The sequence below is a fragment of the Hypanus sabinus genome, chromosome 14 (genome assembly GCF_030144855.1).
Source record: "Hypanus sabinus isolate sHypSab1 chromosome 14, sHypSab1.hap1, whole genome shotgun sequence".
Taxonomy (NCBI): Eukaryota; Metazoa; Chordata; class Chondrichthyes; order Myliobatiformes; family Dasyatidae; genus Hypanus; species Hypanus sabinus.
In genome coordinates, this window is record NC_082719.1 from 105,495,965 (window position 1) to 105,513,351 (window position 17,387).

Consider the following 17,387-nt stretch of genomic DNA (forward strand, 5'->3'; position numbering starts at 1 on the left):
TGAGCCGAGACCATCAAGCTGAAGCACCAGTTCTCAACGTGTTTGGTGCACCTGGTGCAGATGTGGTTATCCAGGAGACTGGAGGTCTCTCAGAATTCCCACATCTCACACACAGAACAAAACAGAACCCCCGGAGTCATTTTCACTGCACTAACTGTGCTCTCTCTGATGAAGAGTGGAGATTAAAGGAGGTACTTACCTCGCACAAGCTTGAGGTACTTCAAAGCCACTTCAACACAGGCCCATTCCCACAATAGCCACTCCAGCAATGGCAGTTCTGCTCGCACCTGCCTTATTTTTATTCTCTGTTTTAAATATACTCAATGACTTGCCCTCCACGGCCGTCTGTGGCAATGAATTCCACAGATTCACCACTCTCAAGAAATTCCTCCTCATCCCTGTTCTAAATGGACATCACTCTATTCTGAGGCTGTGCCCTCTGGTCCTACACTCCCTGACTATAGGAAACATCCTCTCCACATCCACTCTATCTGTGCCCTCTGGTCCTACACTCCCTGACTATAGGAAACATCCTCTCCACATCCACTCTATCTGTGCCCTCTGGTCCTACACTCCCTGACTATAGGAAACATCCTCTCCACATCCACTCTATCTGTGCCCTCTGGTCCTACACTCCCTGACTATAGGAAACATCCTCTCCACATCCACTCTATCTGTGTCCTCTGGTCCTCGACTCCCCCACTATAGGAAACATCCTCTCCACATCCACTCTATCTGTGTCCTCTAGTCCTAGACTCCCCCACTATAGGAAACATCCTCTCCACATCCACTCTATCTGTGTCCTCTGGTCCTAGACTCCCCCACTATAGGAAACATCCTCTCCACATCCACTCTATCTGTGTCTTCTGGTCCTCGACTCCCCCACTATAGGAAACATCCTCTCCACATCCACTCTATCTGTGTCCTCTGGTCCTAGACTCACCCACTATAGGAAATATCCTCTCCACATCCACTCTATCTGTGTCCTCTGGTCCTAGACTCACCCACTATAGGAAACATCCTCTCCACATCCACTCTATCTGTGTCCTCTGGTCCTCGACTCCCCCACTATAGGAAACATCCTCTCCACATCCACCCAATCTGTGCCCTCTGGTCCTCAACTCCCTGACTATAGGAAACATCCTCTCCACATCCACCCAATCTGTGCCCTCTGGTCCTCGACTCCCTGACTATAGGAAACATCCTCTCCACATCCACTCTATCTGTGTCCTCTGGTCCTCGACTCCCCCACTATAGGAAACATCCTCTCCACATCCACTCTATCTGTGTCCTCTAGTCCTAGACTCCCCCACTATAGGAAACATCCTCTCCACATCCACTCTATCTGTGTCCTCTGGTCCTAGACTCCCCCACTATAGGAAACATCCTCTCCACATCCACTCTATCTGTGTCTTCTGGTCCTCGACTCCCCCACTATAGGAAACATCCTCTCCACATCCACTCTATCTGTGTCCTCTGGTCCTAGACTCACCCACTATAGGAAATATCCTCTCCACATCCACTCTATCTGTGTCCTCTGGTCCTAGACTCACCCACTATAGGAAACATCCTCTCCACATCCACTCTATCTGTGTCCTCTGGTCCTCGACTCCCCCACTATAGGAAACATCCTCTCCACATCCACCCAATCTGTGCCCTCTGGTCCTCAACTCCCTGACTATAGGAAACATCCTCTCCACATCCACCCAATCTGTGCCCTCTGGTCCTCGACTCCCTGACTATAGGAAACATCCTCTCCATATCCACTATCTAGGTTTTTCGATACGCAGCCCATCCCACCTAGTATTCCCCTAATATTGCCTGAACATACATGATTGCTTGTTGGTACTTGGAATCTGGGAATAAATGCTTCAAAGTAAATTTATTATCAAAGTGCATATACCGTATGCCACCATATACAGAGATTAATTTTCTTGCAGGCATTCGCAGAAAAATAAATAAATACAAGAGAAGTTATGAAAAACTATACTTAGCAAAGCCTGACAAACATCAAATGGGCAAAATAACAAATTGTGCAAATAATAAATAATAAAAAGTAAATAACAAATGCTGAGAGCATGAGTTGTAGAGTCTTTGACAGTGAGTCTATCGGTTGTGGAATCATTCATTGTTGAGGTGAGTGAAGTTATCCCCTCTGGTTCATGAGCCTGATGGTTGAGGGGTAATAACTGTTCCCGAACCTGGTGGAGTGGGACCTGAGGCTCCTGTATCTCCTTCCTGATGGCTGAGGGGTAATAACTGTTCCCGAACCTGGTGGAGTGGGACCTGAGGCTCCTGTACCTCCTTTCTGATGGTTGAGGAGTAATAACTGTTCCCGAACCTGGTGGAATGAGACCTGAGGCTCCTGTATCTCCTTTCTGATGGCTGAGACACAATAACTGATCCTGAACCTGGTGGAGTGGGACCTGAGGCTCCTGTATCTCCTTCCTGATGGCTGAGGAGTAATAACTGTTCCCGAACCTGGTGGTGTGGGTCCTGAGGCTCCTGTACCTCCTTCCTGATGGCTGAGGAGTAATAACTGTTCCCGAACCTGGTGGTGTGGGACCTGAGGCTCCTGTACCTCCTTCCTGATGGCTGAGGAGTAATAACTGTTCCTGAACCTGGTGGTGTGGGACCTATACTCTTGCTCGATGACAGAAACTTGAAGATAGCATGGTCTGGATGGTGGGGTCCCTGATATTGAACTATCTTTCCTTTCAGTTAGTCCTGACGAAGGGTCTTGGCTTGAAACATCGACAGTGCTTCTCCCTATAGATGCTGCCTGGCCTGCTGTGTTCCACCAGCATTTTGTGTGTGTTGTTTGAATTTCTAGCATCTGCAGATTTCCTTGTGTTTGCTCCCTGATAATGAATGCCGCTTTCCCGTGACAGTGCTCCCTGTAAAGGTACTCAGTGTTACAAATAGCTTTGCTTGTGATGGTCAGACATGGCCAAACCTATCAGATCTGTGGGCTTTTCATTTCCTGACTGTTGGTGTCCCAGTACCAGGCCATGATGCAACCAGTCTGGTTCTGTACCAGGTACCCAATGATTTTAATGAAATGTGGAAGATATAAAACCACCATTTTTCAGCTGTTTGATTTGGTCAGACCCAAAGATTTAATCCAAAAGTGTGAGCAATGATCTTTATAGCTTCTCAGTGCTGCCTTTAGAAGCCTCAGCCATCAGCCTTTTAAACCAGAGAGGATAACTTCACCCACCCTGTCACTGAACTGTCCCCACAACCTATGGACTCACTTTCCAGGACTCCCTCATCTCAGGTTCTCGATATTTATTGCTCATTTATTACTATATTATTTTCCTTTCTGTGTTTGCATAGTTTAGTCTTTTGCATTTGTCCTTGTTTACGATTTTTCATTGATGCTATGGTGTTTCTTTGTATTTACAGTGAATGCCCACAAGAAAATGTATCTCAGGGTTGTGTAAGGTGTCATATAAGCTCTTTCGTAATAAATTTACTTTGAACTTTAAATCATATCAGGTACTCCAGCAAGATGGTGGCTGACTAGTCACAACAGCTTCTACGGGGTGCTACCATTCTACTCGGCTAATGATTGTAAGCTCCTGCCATACGTCAGGAACTCAAAGGACTGCAGGTCTACACCATCAGCGAGTTGCTCTCTGGTGGAGATAATGAAGGATCTGCCCAACGTGCTGCTGCCAGAGTCGGCGGAGGCTTACAGTCCAATAACGAGCACCAGCACGGTCACTTTTCCCATGATTGCAAGGTCCCTTTGGGTGTTGGTAATCTGGTACTCCGAAAGTTTGATTCACTGATTTATTAGATGCGAGCAGGAGCAGATGGAGGGGGCCAAGTCCTCAATCGTAGCACTGTCTCCTTTGGCTGTATTCATATATGGTTAAATGACAATTGAACTTGAATTGAGTTGAATTACTGAATCAGTTTAAAGCTGGAGATTCAACAGAATACGAAGGACTCCCTCTAGTGGATAAAAACTATATAAACAGCAGAGAAAACAATGCGAACCCAACCACAAACCACAGCACAGTGAATTTCACAGGAACACATAGCAACAAGTCTTCAAGTACTGCACAGAAATGGACCTTTTCACACATCCTTACCCTTTTCACACATCTCCTTTGCCCATTTGCAAAAATCTCAACAGCCCACATTAGGTCAGATTCAGGTTTAGTATCACTGGCATTGTTTTGTGATAGCAGTACATTGCAATACATAATAATAAAAACTATCAATTACTATGTATTTATATAAAAATTAATAAGTAGTGCAAAACGAGAGGGAAAAAATAGTGAGGTGTTTTCATGGATTCATTGCCCATTTAGAGATCTGTTCTGTACCTCCTTCCTGATGGTAACAATGAGAAGAGGGCATGTCCAGGGTGTTTGGGGTCCTTACTGATGGACAATGCCTTTTTGAGGCATCTCTTTCTGAAGGTCAGTATCTTTGGTACTTTGTCTATTTAAGTGTCTCAATTCTGAAGAAGGGTGTCAGCCCAAAATGTCGATTGTTTTTTAACTTCTATGGATGCTGCCTGACCTGAAAGTTTCTCCGGCATTTTGTGCGTGTTGCTCTGAATTTCCAGCACCTGCAGGGTTTTGTGTGTTTGTGGTGATTTTATCTGATTCCACCACCTGTGAGTTCTGATCCCAACCTCTCTTGATTTAAAAAATACTTTCTTCTGAAATCTCCTTCCTCCCACCTTAACTGTACAAATAAAGTCCTGTTGAAAGTATGTCAGGATGAAATATTTACATCAATAGTGTTGAGATCTGGATGGTTGAGAGTTTCTCGGTGTGAACATCACCTGTATCCTTTTCTGGTCCAACCACCTAGATATCATGACCAAGAAAGCTTGCCCACTCCTCTATTTCCTCAGGAGGCTACAGAAATGTTACATCTCCCTTTGCCCTTTGACACTCACCAATGTTACTGATGCACCACGGACAGCATCCGAACCAGATGCATCACAGTTCGGTGCAGCAACTGCTCTGCCCGCAAGAAAATGCAGGGAGTCGTGGACACAGCGCAGCACATCACAGGAGCCAGTCTGGGGTCTGTCTGCACTTCTCACTGCCCCATCAAAGACCACACAGTCTGGAATATTTTCTCTCTCTCCACTCTACCATTGGGTAGAAGATACAAAAGCCTGAAAGCACGAACCACCAGGTTCAAGGATAGTTTGTACCCTTCTGTTATAAGACTATTAAATAATTCCCAGGTACAATAAGATGCACTCTTGGTCTCACAATCTAGCTGGCTATGAGCTTGCACTTTATTGTAAACCATATTACATATAACCATATAACAATTACAGCACAGAAACAAGCCATCTTGGCCCTTCTAGTCCTTGCCAAACACTTACTCTCACCTAGTCCCACCAACCTGCACTCAGCCCATAACCCTCCATTCCTTTCCTGTCATACCTATCCAATTTTACTTTTAATGACAAAATCAAACGTGCCTCTACCACTTTTACTGGAAGCTCATTCCACACAGCTACCACTCTCTGAGTAAAGAGTGTCTGTCTGTATTCGCTGGAATTTAGAAGGATGAGGGGGATCTCATTGAAACCTTTTGAATGTTGAAGGGCCTGGACAGAGTAGATGTGGAAAGGATGTTTCCCCATGGCAGGAGAGTCGAAGACAAGAGGGCACAGCCTCAGGATGCAGGGGCACCCTTTCAAAACAGATGAGGAGAAAATTCTTTAGCCAGAGGGTGGTGAATTTGTGGAATTTGTTGCCACGGGCAGCTGAGGAGGCCAGGTCGCTGGGTGTATTTAAGGCAGAGATTGATAGGTTCTTGATTGGACATGGCATCAAAGGTTACGGGGAGAAGGCCAGGAAATGGGGTTGAGGAGGAAAAAAGGATCAGCCATGATTGAATGTCAGAGCAGACTCGATGGGCCAAATGGCCTAATACTCCTCTGTCTTGTGGTTTTATGCACTGCACTTTCTCTGCAACCGTAACACTTTATTCTGCACTCATTTTACCTGCACCGTGTAACGAATTCATTTGTATAGGAGATTTGCAGAATACTATTTTCACAGTACCTTGGTGCATGTGGCAATAATAAACCAATTATTTACCAAAACCCAGCCAGGAATCTACAGGCCAGTGAGTCTGACGTCGATGGTGAGTAAATTCATGAATGGAATTCTAAGGGACAGGATCTACCAACATTTAGTTGTTATTCAATCATACATGGCCACCCATGATACAGCCAAACGAAACAGCGTTACTCTGGGACCAAGGTGCAATACACAGTACCAACAGCACAAGGCACACATAAGATAGCAGTAAACATACAGTCGTAAAAACTATAACAGAGCCCGTCCCTGAGTGACACACCCTGAGCGACACACCCTGAGTGACACACCCTGAGTGACACACCCTGAGTGACACACCCTACGACACACCCTACGACACGCCCTGAGTGACACACCCTGAGTGACACACCCTGAGTGACACACCCTACGACACACCCTACGACACACCCTGAGTGACACGCCCTGAGTGACACACCCTGAGTGACACACCCTGAGTGACACACCCTACGACACGCCCTGAGCGACACACCCTGAGTGACACACCCTACGACACGCCCTGAGCGACACACCCTACGACACGCCCTGAGTGACACACCCTGAGTGACACACCCTGAGTGACACACCCTGAGTGACACACCCTGAGTGACACACCCTGAGTGACACAGCTTGAGTGACACACCCTACAACACACCCTACGATACGCCCTGAGTGACACACCCTGAGTGACACAGCTTGAGTGACACACCCTACGACACACCCTGAGTGACACACCCTGAGTGACACGCCCTGAGTGACACACCCTGAGTGACACACCCTACGACACACCCTGAGTGACACGCCCTGAGTGACACACCCTGAGTGACACACCCTGAGTGACACACTCTGAGTGACACACCCTACGACACGCCCTGAGTGACACACCCTGAGTGACACACCCTACGACACACCCTACGACACACCCTGAGTGACACACCCTGAGTGACACACCCTGAGTGACACACCCTGAGTGACACACCCTGAGTGACACAGCTTGAGTGACACACCCTACAACACACCCTACGATACGCCCTGAGTGACACACCCTGAGTGACACGCCCTGAGTGACACACCCTACGACACGCCCTGAGTGACACACCCTGAGTGACACGCCCTGAGCGACACACCCTGAGTGACACACCCTGACTGACACACCCTACGACACGCCCTGAGCGACACACCCTGAGTGACACACCCTGAGTGACACACCCTGAGTGACACACCCTGAGTGACACACCCTGAGTGACACGCCCTGAGTGACACACCCTACGACACGCCCTGAGTGACACACCCTGAGTGACACGCCCTGAGTGACACACCCTACAACACACCCTGAGTGACACACCCTACGACACACCCTGAGTGACACACCCTGAGTGACACGCCCTGAGCGACACACCCTATGACACGCCCTGAGTGACACACCCTACGACACGCCCTGAGTGACACACCCTGAGTGACACACCCTGAGTGACACACCCTGAGTGACACGCCCTGAGTGACACACCCTGAGTGACACACCCTGAGTGACACGCCCTGAGTGACACACCCTACGACACACCCTGAGTGACACACCCTACAACACACCCTGAGTGACACACCCTGAGTGACACGTCCTGAGCGACACACCCTGAGTGACACACCCTGAGTGACACACCCTGAGTGACACACCCTGAGTGACACACCCTGAGTGACACAGCTTGAGTGACACACCCTACAACACACCCTACGATACGCCCTGAGTGACACACCCTGAGTGACACGCCCTGAGTGACACACCCTGAGTGACACACCCTACGACACACCCTACGACACGCCCTGAGTGACACACCCTGAGTGACACGCCCTGAGCGACACACCCTGAGTGACACACCCTGAGTGACACACCCTGAGTGACATACCCTGAGTGACACAGCTTGAGTGACACACCCTGAGTGACACACCCTACGACACACCCTACGACACGCCCTGAGTGACACACCCTGAGTGACACGCCCTGAGTGACACACCCTGAGCGACACACCCTGAGTGACACACCCTGAGTGACACGCCCTGAGTGACACACCCTACGACACGCCCTGAGTGACACACCCTGAGTGACACACCCTGAGTGACACACCCTACGACACACCCTACGACACGCCCTGAGTGACACACCCTGAGTGACACGCCCTGAGTGACACACCCTGAGCGACACACCCTGAGTGACACACCCTGAGTGACACGCCCTGAGTGACACACCCTACGACACGCCCTGAGTGACACACCCTGAGTGACACACCCTGAGTGACACACCCTACGACACACCCTACGACACGCCCTGAGTGACACACCCTGAGTGACACGCCCTGAGTGACACACCCTGAGCGACACACCCTGAGTGACACACCCTGAGTGACACGCCCTGAGTGACACACCCTACGACACGCCCTGAGTGACACACCCTGAGTGACACACCCTGAGTGACACACCCTGAGTGACACACCCTGAGTGACACGCCCTGAGTGACACACCCTGAGTGACACACCCTGAGTGACACACCCTACGACACACCCTACGACACACCCTACGACACACCCTGAGTGACACACCCTGAGTGACACACCCTGAGTGACACGCCCTGAGTGACACACCCTATGACACACCCTGAGTGACACACCCTACGACACACCCTGAGTGACACACCCTGAGTGACACGCCCTGAGTGACACACCCTGAGTGACACACCCTACGACACACCCTACGACACGCCCTGAGTGACACGCCCTGAGTGACACACCCTACGACACGCCCTGAGTGACACACCCTGAGTGACACACCCTACGACACACCCTGAGTGACACACCCTACGACACACCCTGAGTGACACACCCTGAGTGACACGCCCTGAGTGACACACCCTACGACACACCCTGAGTGACACACCCTGAGTGACACACCCTGAGCGACACACCCTGAGTGACACACCCTGAGTGACACACCCTGAGTGACACACCCTGAGTGACACACCCTACGACACACCCTACGACACGCCCTGAGTGACACACCCTGAGTGACACGCCCTGAGTGACACACCCTGAGCGACACACCCTGAGTGACACACCCTGAGTGACACGCCCTGAGTGACACACCCTACGACACGCCCTGAGTGACACACCCTGAGTGACACACCCTGAGTGACACGCCCTGAGTGACACACCCTGAGTGACACACCCTGAGTGACACACCCTACGACACACCCTACGACACACCCTACGACACACCCTGAGTGACACACCCTGAGTGACACACCCTGAGTGACACGCCCTGAGTGACACACCCTATGACACACCCTGAGTGACACACCCTACGACACACCCTGAGTGACACACCCTGAGTGACACGCCCTGAGTGACACACCCTGAGTGACACACCCTACGACACACCCTACGACACGCCCTGAGTGACACGCCCTGAGTGACACACCCTACGACACGCCCTGAGTGACACACCCTGAGTGACACACCCTACGACACACCCTGAGTGACACACCCTACGACACACCCTGAGTGACACACCCTGAGTGACACGCCCTGAGTGACACACCCTACGACACACCCTGAGTGACACACCCTGAGTGACACACCCTGAGCGACACACCCTGAGTGACACACCCTGAGTGACACACCCTGAGTGACACGCCCTGAGTGACACACCCTACGACACGCCCTGAGTGACACACCCTGAGTGACACACCCTACGACACACCCTGAGTGACACACCCTGAGTGACACGCCCTGAGTGACACACCCTGAGTGACACACCCTACGACACACCCTGAGTGACACACCCTGAGTGACACGCCCTGAGTGACACACCCTGAGTGACACACCCTACGACACGCCCTGAGTGACACACCCTGAGTGACACACCCTACGACACACCCTGAGTGACACACCCTGAGTGACACACCCTGAGTGACACGCCCTGAGTGACACACCCTGAGTGACACACCCTGAGTGACACACCCTACGACACGCCCTGAGCGACACACCCTACGACACACCCTGAGTGACACACCCTGAGTGACACGCCCTGAGCGACACACCCTGAGTGACACACCCTGAGTGACACACCCTACGACACGCCCTGAGTGACACACCCTGAGTGACACACCCTACGACACACCCTGAGTGACACACCCTGAGTGACACACCCTACGACACGCCCTGAGTGACACACCCTGAGTGACACGCCCTGAGTGACACACCCTGAGTGACACACCCTGAGTGACACACCCTACGACACACCCTGAGTGACACACCCTGAGTGACACACCCTACGACACACCCTGAGTGACACACCCTGAGTGACACACCCTACGACACGCCCTGAGTGACACACCCTGAGTGACACACCCTGAGTGACACGCCCTGAGTGACACACCCTACGACACACCCTGAGTGACACACCCTACGACACGCCCTGAGCGACACACCCTACGACACACCCTGAGTGACACACCCTGAGTGACACACCCTGAGTGACACACCCTACGACACGCCCTGAGTGACACACCCTGAGTGACACACCCTACGACACGCCCTGAGTGACACACCCTGAGTGACACGCCCTGAGTGACACACCCTGAGTGACACGCCCTGAGTGACACACCCTACGACACGCCCTGAGCGACACACCCTATGACACGCCCTGAGTGACACACCCTACGACACACCCTGAGTGACACACCCTGAGTGACACGCCCTGAGTGACACACCCTACGACACACCCTGAGTGACACACCCTGAGTGACACGCCCTGAGTGACACACCCTACAACACACCCTGAGTGACACACCCTGAGCGACACACCCTGAGTGACACACCCTACGACACACCCTGAGTGACACACCCTACGACACGCCCTGAGTGACACACCCTGAGTGACACACCCTGAGTGACACACCCTACGACACACACTGAGCGACACGCCCTGAGTGACACACCCTGAGTGACACACCCTGAGTGACACACCCTACGACACACACTGAGCGACACGCCCTGAGTGACACACCCTGAGTGACACGCCCTGAGTGACACACCCTACGACACACCCTGAGTGACACACCCTGAGTGACACACCCTACGACACACACTGAGCGACACGCCCTGAGTGACACACCCTGAGTGACACACCCTGAGTGACACGCCCTGAGTGACACACCCTGAGTGACACACCCTGAGTGACACGCCCTGAGTGACACACCCTACGACACGCCCTGAGTGACACACCCTGAGTGACACGCCCTGAGTGACACACCCTACGACACGCCCTGAGCGACACACCCTGAGTGACACACCCTGAGTGACACACCCTGAGTGACACGCCCTGAGTGACACACCCTGAGTGACACGCCCTGAGTGACACACCCTACGACACGCCCTGAGCGACACGCCCTGAGTGACACACCCTACGACACGCCCTGAGTGACACGCCCTGAGTGACACACCCTGAGTGACACACCCTGAGTGACACACCCTGAGTGACACACCCTACGACACACCCTGAGTGACACACCCTACGACACGCCCTGAGTGACACACCCTACGACACGCCCTGAGCGACACGCCCTGAGTGACACGCCCTGAGTGACACACCCTGAGTGACACACCCTGAGTGACACACCCTACGACACGCCCTGAGTGACACACCCTACGACACGCCCTGAGTGACATACCCTGAGTGACACGCCCTGAGTGACACACCCTGAGCGATACACCCTACGACACGCCCTGAGTGACACGCCCTGAGTGACACACCCTACGACACACCCTACGACACGCCCTGAGCGACACACCCTGAGTGACACACCCTGAGTGACACGCCCTGAGTGACACACCCTACGACACTCCCTACGACACGCCCTGAGTGACACACCCTACGACACGCCCTGATTGACACACCCTGAGCGACACGCCCTGAGTGACACACTCTGAGTGTCACACCCTGAGTGACACACCCTGAGTGACACACTCTGAGTGACACACCCTATGACACGCCCTGAGTGACACGCCCTGAGTGACACACCCTGAGTGACACACCCTACGACACACCCTACGACACGCCCTGAGTGACACGCCCTGAGTGACACACCCTGAGTGACACACCCTACGACACACCCTACGACACGCCCTGAGTGACACACCCTGAGTGACACACCCTGAGTGACACACTCTGAGTGACACACCCTACGACACGCCCTGAGTGACACGCCCTGAGTGACACACCCTGAGTGACACACCCTACGACACGCCCTGAGTGACACACTCTGAGTGACACGCCCTGAGTGACACACCCTGCAAGTTGATGGTGCATTGGTGTTATCAGCAAAAGCAAGTGGTTCTCAGCAGTCCGCAGACCAATGTACTCATGTATGTGATCCACCTTGTCTTGAGAGGAACTACCTCAAACCCAGCACGGACACTGTTCTACACTGCCTTTGGTGTCTCCACCCCTAGACCAGTTGCGGCCCAATCTGCACTACAATCGAGCCCACTCAGATCCCTGCCGTCTGTCTCACTATCAAACAGGGAAATAGGCTTGCAGCATTTGGCATTACCAATGACCAACAGACTCTTTCAATCATAAGAGAAATGTCCAAGACAATCGCTTGCTGTTAGACTGCCCACAGCTTTCGTTAACCAACTCCATTACCTTCCTGCAGCAGTCCACACCACCTAATTCCTCAGTCAGCGAGCAGCTCACTGACGGGGTAGACGTGTGGTACTGCAAGTTACGAAAGATTACAGTGCAGTCAGAATTTCTTAGTTCTGAGCATTGGGGAGTGTTAGGCACCGAGCTCCTGCTCTTCACGTGGCTTAGTTCCGAAGCCTGGCAGAACTTTTTCTACTGACAGAAGGAGCAAAGGTGGGTCTTAAAACCAGTCACTTTGGGCAGAGGGGGCTCATCCAGGAGAAGGAGACGCTGATCTAAACTTCCGCTGCTTTGTGGTTATACCCCCTCATGGGGAAGGCTTTGGAAGAAACCCCAAAGAAAACTCCAGAGCTGGAGTCCCTGAGGAAGTCCTTCATTTAGTTCAGTGCCGACTGGCAACTCCGGCAACGCGGCTGCTAACAAACTGTATCAGTCTCTGCCGTTCATCAGCTGTGTGGAAAACAAGGAGCCTACTGTATATCATACTGTCCTGGCTTGCTTATCAAAGATAACGTGAACGACTGACCCCGACCAACAGAGGGCTCTGGTGTGTGCAGGCTGGTGCTCTTAATCATAGTGTTAAACATACTGAGTATCGTTGCTGCATATTTATCTACTGAGTGGTTGGTATTCCTTCATTTGCACTGACAACTAAATAATTAATATTTTGAGGGAAGTTTACAACCTCTTGTCTCCCAACTCTTTCATGCTTACTGTGTTGTCCAGCGAACTAGTCCCATAGGCCCACATCTGGCCCATAGCCTCTCCTTTCCATGATGACTTTTAAAAGTTGTTACTGTGCCCACTTCAACCACTATGTCTGACAGCTCGATCCAAGCACACCGCCTTTTGTGAGAAATAGTTGTGCCTTTTAATTATTTCACCTCTGATCTTAAACCCATCTCCTCTCATTTTTAGCACTTCCTCCTTGGGAGGAGACTATGTGCTTTCACCCTATCAATGCCCCTCAGGATCTTAAGTACCTCCATTATAGCACTCCACAATCTCCTACATTCCAGGGAATAAAGCCCTAGACTGCACAGCCTCTTCTTGTAACTCAGGTCTCCAAGTCCAGGCAAAATCCTGATAAATCTTCCCTGCACTCTTCAATAGCATTTTTCCTATAATCAGGTGACCAAAACTGTACTCAATTCTCCAGAGCTGCCTCATATGTCTCTTACAACTGCAACACAATTTTCAAACTCCTCTCCTCAGTGCCTGAATCAAGAACACCAGAAGTCATGTTCACTGCCCTGTCTATGTCAAGGCTGCTCCCATTGACACCTCCCAGTCCTCCCCCAGCTAATAGAATCTAACCTGCTGATCATTCCAGACTCATCACCTGCAGCCTACTGGAGCAGGGATCCAATCGCAGACCCGGTACTGTGCACACTGTGATATTTACTGAGTAGCAAATCCAGGGGGGCAACAAAGTCGGCATCAAAGTTCAGGCAGAGATCAAAGCATCCAGAGAAATCCAAAAACCAGAATCAGGAAACAGGCAGCGTCAATAGTTGGACAGACAGAATTAAGATGCAAATACTAGAAAGACTCTGGAATAATCTGGCAACAAGCAGGTGAAAACACGGGACTGAAATGCACTGAGCAATAAACAGAGAGGCAGATGATAGGTGGAGCACAATGAGACACAGGTGATAATGAGAAACAGATGAGAAACGGGGTACTCAGTAATACAGGGGCTGGAGTAGAGCAGGGGCAGGGACAGGAGCACAGGGGGCATGAAAACAAACAAGAGCACATGGCAATACTGAACCACAGAATAACGGCTAGGGGGAAACACACAAAAAGACAAAATTCAACTGGAGGTACGGGCACCTATTAAAACCCAGTTCTCATCCACAATCCTTGTTCACTCATTGAATGAGCCAGCTTCACCCAGTTACTCCTGGCCTTCACTTGCCCTGCTTAAAGTTGACCTTGTTCCCTGTTTCGTTTAGAATGTGTTCTCCCTCACTTTGGTCCCTCCTGGCTTGTTATTTTGCAAAGTTATTGTTCACTGATGAATTGTCTCTGCTGCTCTGCTTTGGGGTCAAGCCTCCTCTACGTTTCCTGACAGGTACGTGTGACAGTATTAAACCAATTCCAAGTCCTCTGTCTGCAAGAGCTCAGTTCACAAAGAAAACTGAAAGGCTGGAGGTACTTGAGAGGAAGAGGGGCAGACAGTTGCCCTGGTGTGACCACAAGTAGAGGTGCTTCAATGGGAACAATTCAGTGATGAGGCAAGTGAAGTTATCCCCTCTGGTCCAAGAGCACAGATGGTTGAAGGGATTAACTGTTCCTGAACCTGGTCGTGTGTGTTCTGAGGCTCCTGTACCTCCTGCCTTATGGTAGCAGTGAGAAGAGAGCACGGCCTGGATGGTGGAGGTCTTCGGACCTGGGTGCTGCTTTCCTGCAACAGAGCTCTGTGTAGATGTGCTCAGTGGTGGAGAGGGTTTTACCCATGAGGGACTGGCTTCTACTTTTTGTAGGATTTTTCATTCAAGGGCATTGGTATTTCCACTTAGTTTGTCTTCAGCCTTTTCAGGACCCTAGCACCTGGGAGGCAGCACACTGTCATGGCTTCACTTTCGTGGCACAGAATCTGCTGTGCATCCCTCTAACTATCAAATTTCTTATCACTACCACTCTGCCTGACCGAATCCTTCCCTGCTGAGCCTCAGAGCTGGCCACAGTGTCACTGGCCTGGCTGCTACCACTGTGTCCAGGAAGGTCACCCCCCAGCACTATCTAAATGAGTATACTTGTTGCTGGGGGGGCTGGGATGGCCCTTGTGCTGACTCCTTACTTCACCCACCCACCCACTGTCTGAAGCTGTACTCTGGGTGTGACCACCTCAGTAGAAGTCTCATCTGTGAGGTTTACAGCCTCCTGGATGCTCCTGAGTGCATCCAGCACCAGTTCCAGTTCCTTGTCAGTCAGGAGCTGAAGTTGGGAGCACTTCCCACAGATGTCATCACTAGGGACCCTGAAATCCCCTATCTCAGGCCGAGCATTCCACTGACTGAACTACCAACCCATTTCAACTTCTCAAACTTAAGTTCTAGTCTGTACCTGTTCTCGCTGAAGCCTGTTGAGCCAAAGCCTGAGCACTTTAACACTGGCCCACTCCAACAATGACCACTCCACTTGAACCTTACTTCTTTCTATTGGCCCTTATTAATTAATCCTAGTTTCTATTGTGTTGGCGCGTGGCCTAGTGGGCAAGGCATCAGACTAGTAACCTGAAGGTCACTGGTTCGAGCCTCAGCTGAGGCAGCGTGTTTGTGTCCTTGAGCAAGGCACTTAACAACACATCGCTCTGCAATGTCACCGATGCCAAGCTGTATGGGTCCTAGTGCCCTTCCCTTGGACAACATCGGTGGCGTGGAGAGGGGAAGGCCTGCAGCTGGGGCAACTGCCAGTCTCCCATACAACCCTGCCCAGGCCTGCACCCTGGAAACTCCAGGTGCAGATCCATGGTCTCTCGAGACCGACGGATGCCACCCCCCCCGAGTTTCTATTAACCCAAGCAAACTATTGCTCCACATACAAGTCCCAACAGCTTTTTAACACTGACATATTGCACATGGGACTACATCCAGCATATTTTGCAACCTCTTGCTCTGCAGGCCCTGCTATCAGTGGAATAAAATCTGTGAATTTATAAATGACACTTGAGCTGTGTCTAGGCAGAAGGTCTTGAGTGTACACAGTCGAGCAGTAACTAAGTATGCATCATCGAGATGTGCCAATGGTGAATATCAGTGAGAAAGAGATGGTATTTTTGAACCACATTGACTGTGTTCTCCTGATGAGGAAAACCTCAAGAACATAAAACGTAGGAGCAGAATTAGGCCATTCATCCCATTGATTCCATCTAGGCTGATTTACTAATCTTCTCAACCCCATTCTCCTGCCTTTTGCCCGTAAACTTTGACACAATTGAAACCAACCTCCACTTTGAATATGCTCAATGACATGGCCTCCACAGCCATTTGTGGCAGTAAATTCCACATATTCAACACTCTCTGTTCTAAAGAGATGTCCCCCTATTCTGAGGCTGTGCCCTATGTTCCGAGACTCCCCCACCAACAGAAACAGCCTTTCCACATCCTCGCTATCGAGGCCTTTCAATATTCGATACGTTACAGTGAAGTCACCCCTCACTCCTGACAATATATATTTCATTTGCCACTTCTTTGCCCATTCTCCTAATCTGTCTAAGTCTTTTCGTAACCTCTTTACTTCCTCAAAACTACCTGCCCTTCCAGCTATCTTCATACCATCCTCAAACTTGGCCACAAAGCCACCAATCTGTCATCCAAATCATTAATATACAACTGAAAAAGAAATGGCCCAAAACAGACATCTGTGGAACACCAGTGGAAAAGGCTGCCTTTCTTCCCACTCTTTGCCTCCTGCCAATCAGTCAAGGCTCTATCCCTGCTAGTATTTTTCCTGAAACACCACGAGCTCTTAACTTGCTAAGCAGCCTCGTGTGGCACCTTATCAAAGGCCCTCTGAAAGTCAAGGTACACAACATCCACCAATCCTCCTTTGTCTATCCCGCATGTTATTTCTTCAAAGAATTTGAACAGATTTGTC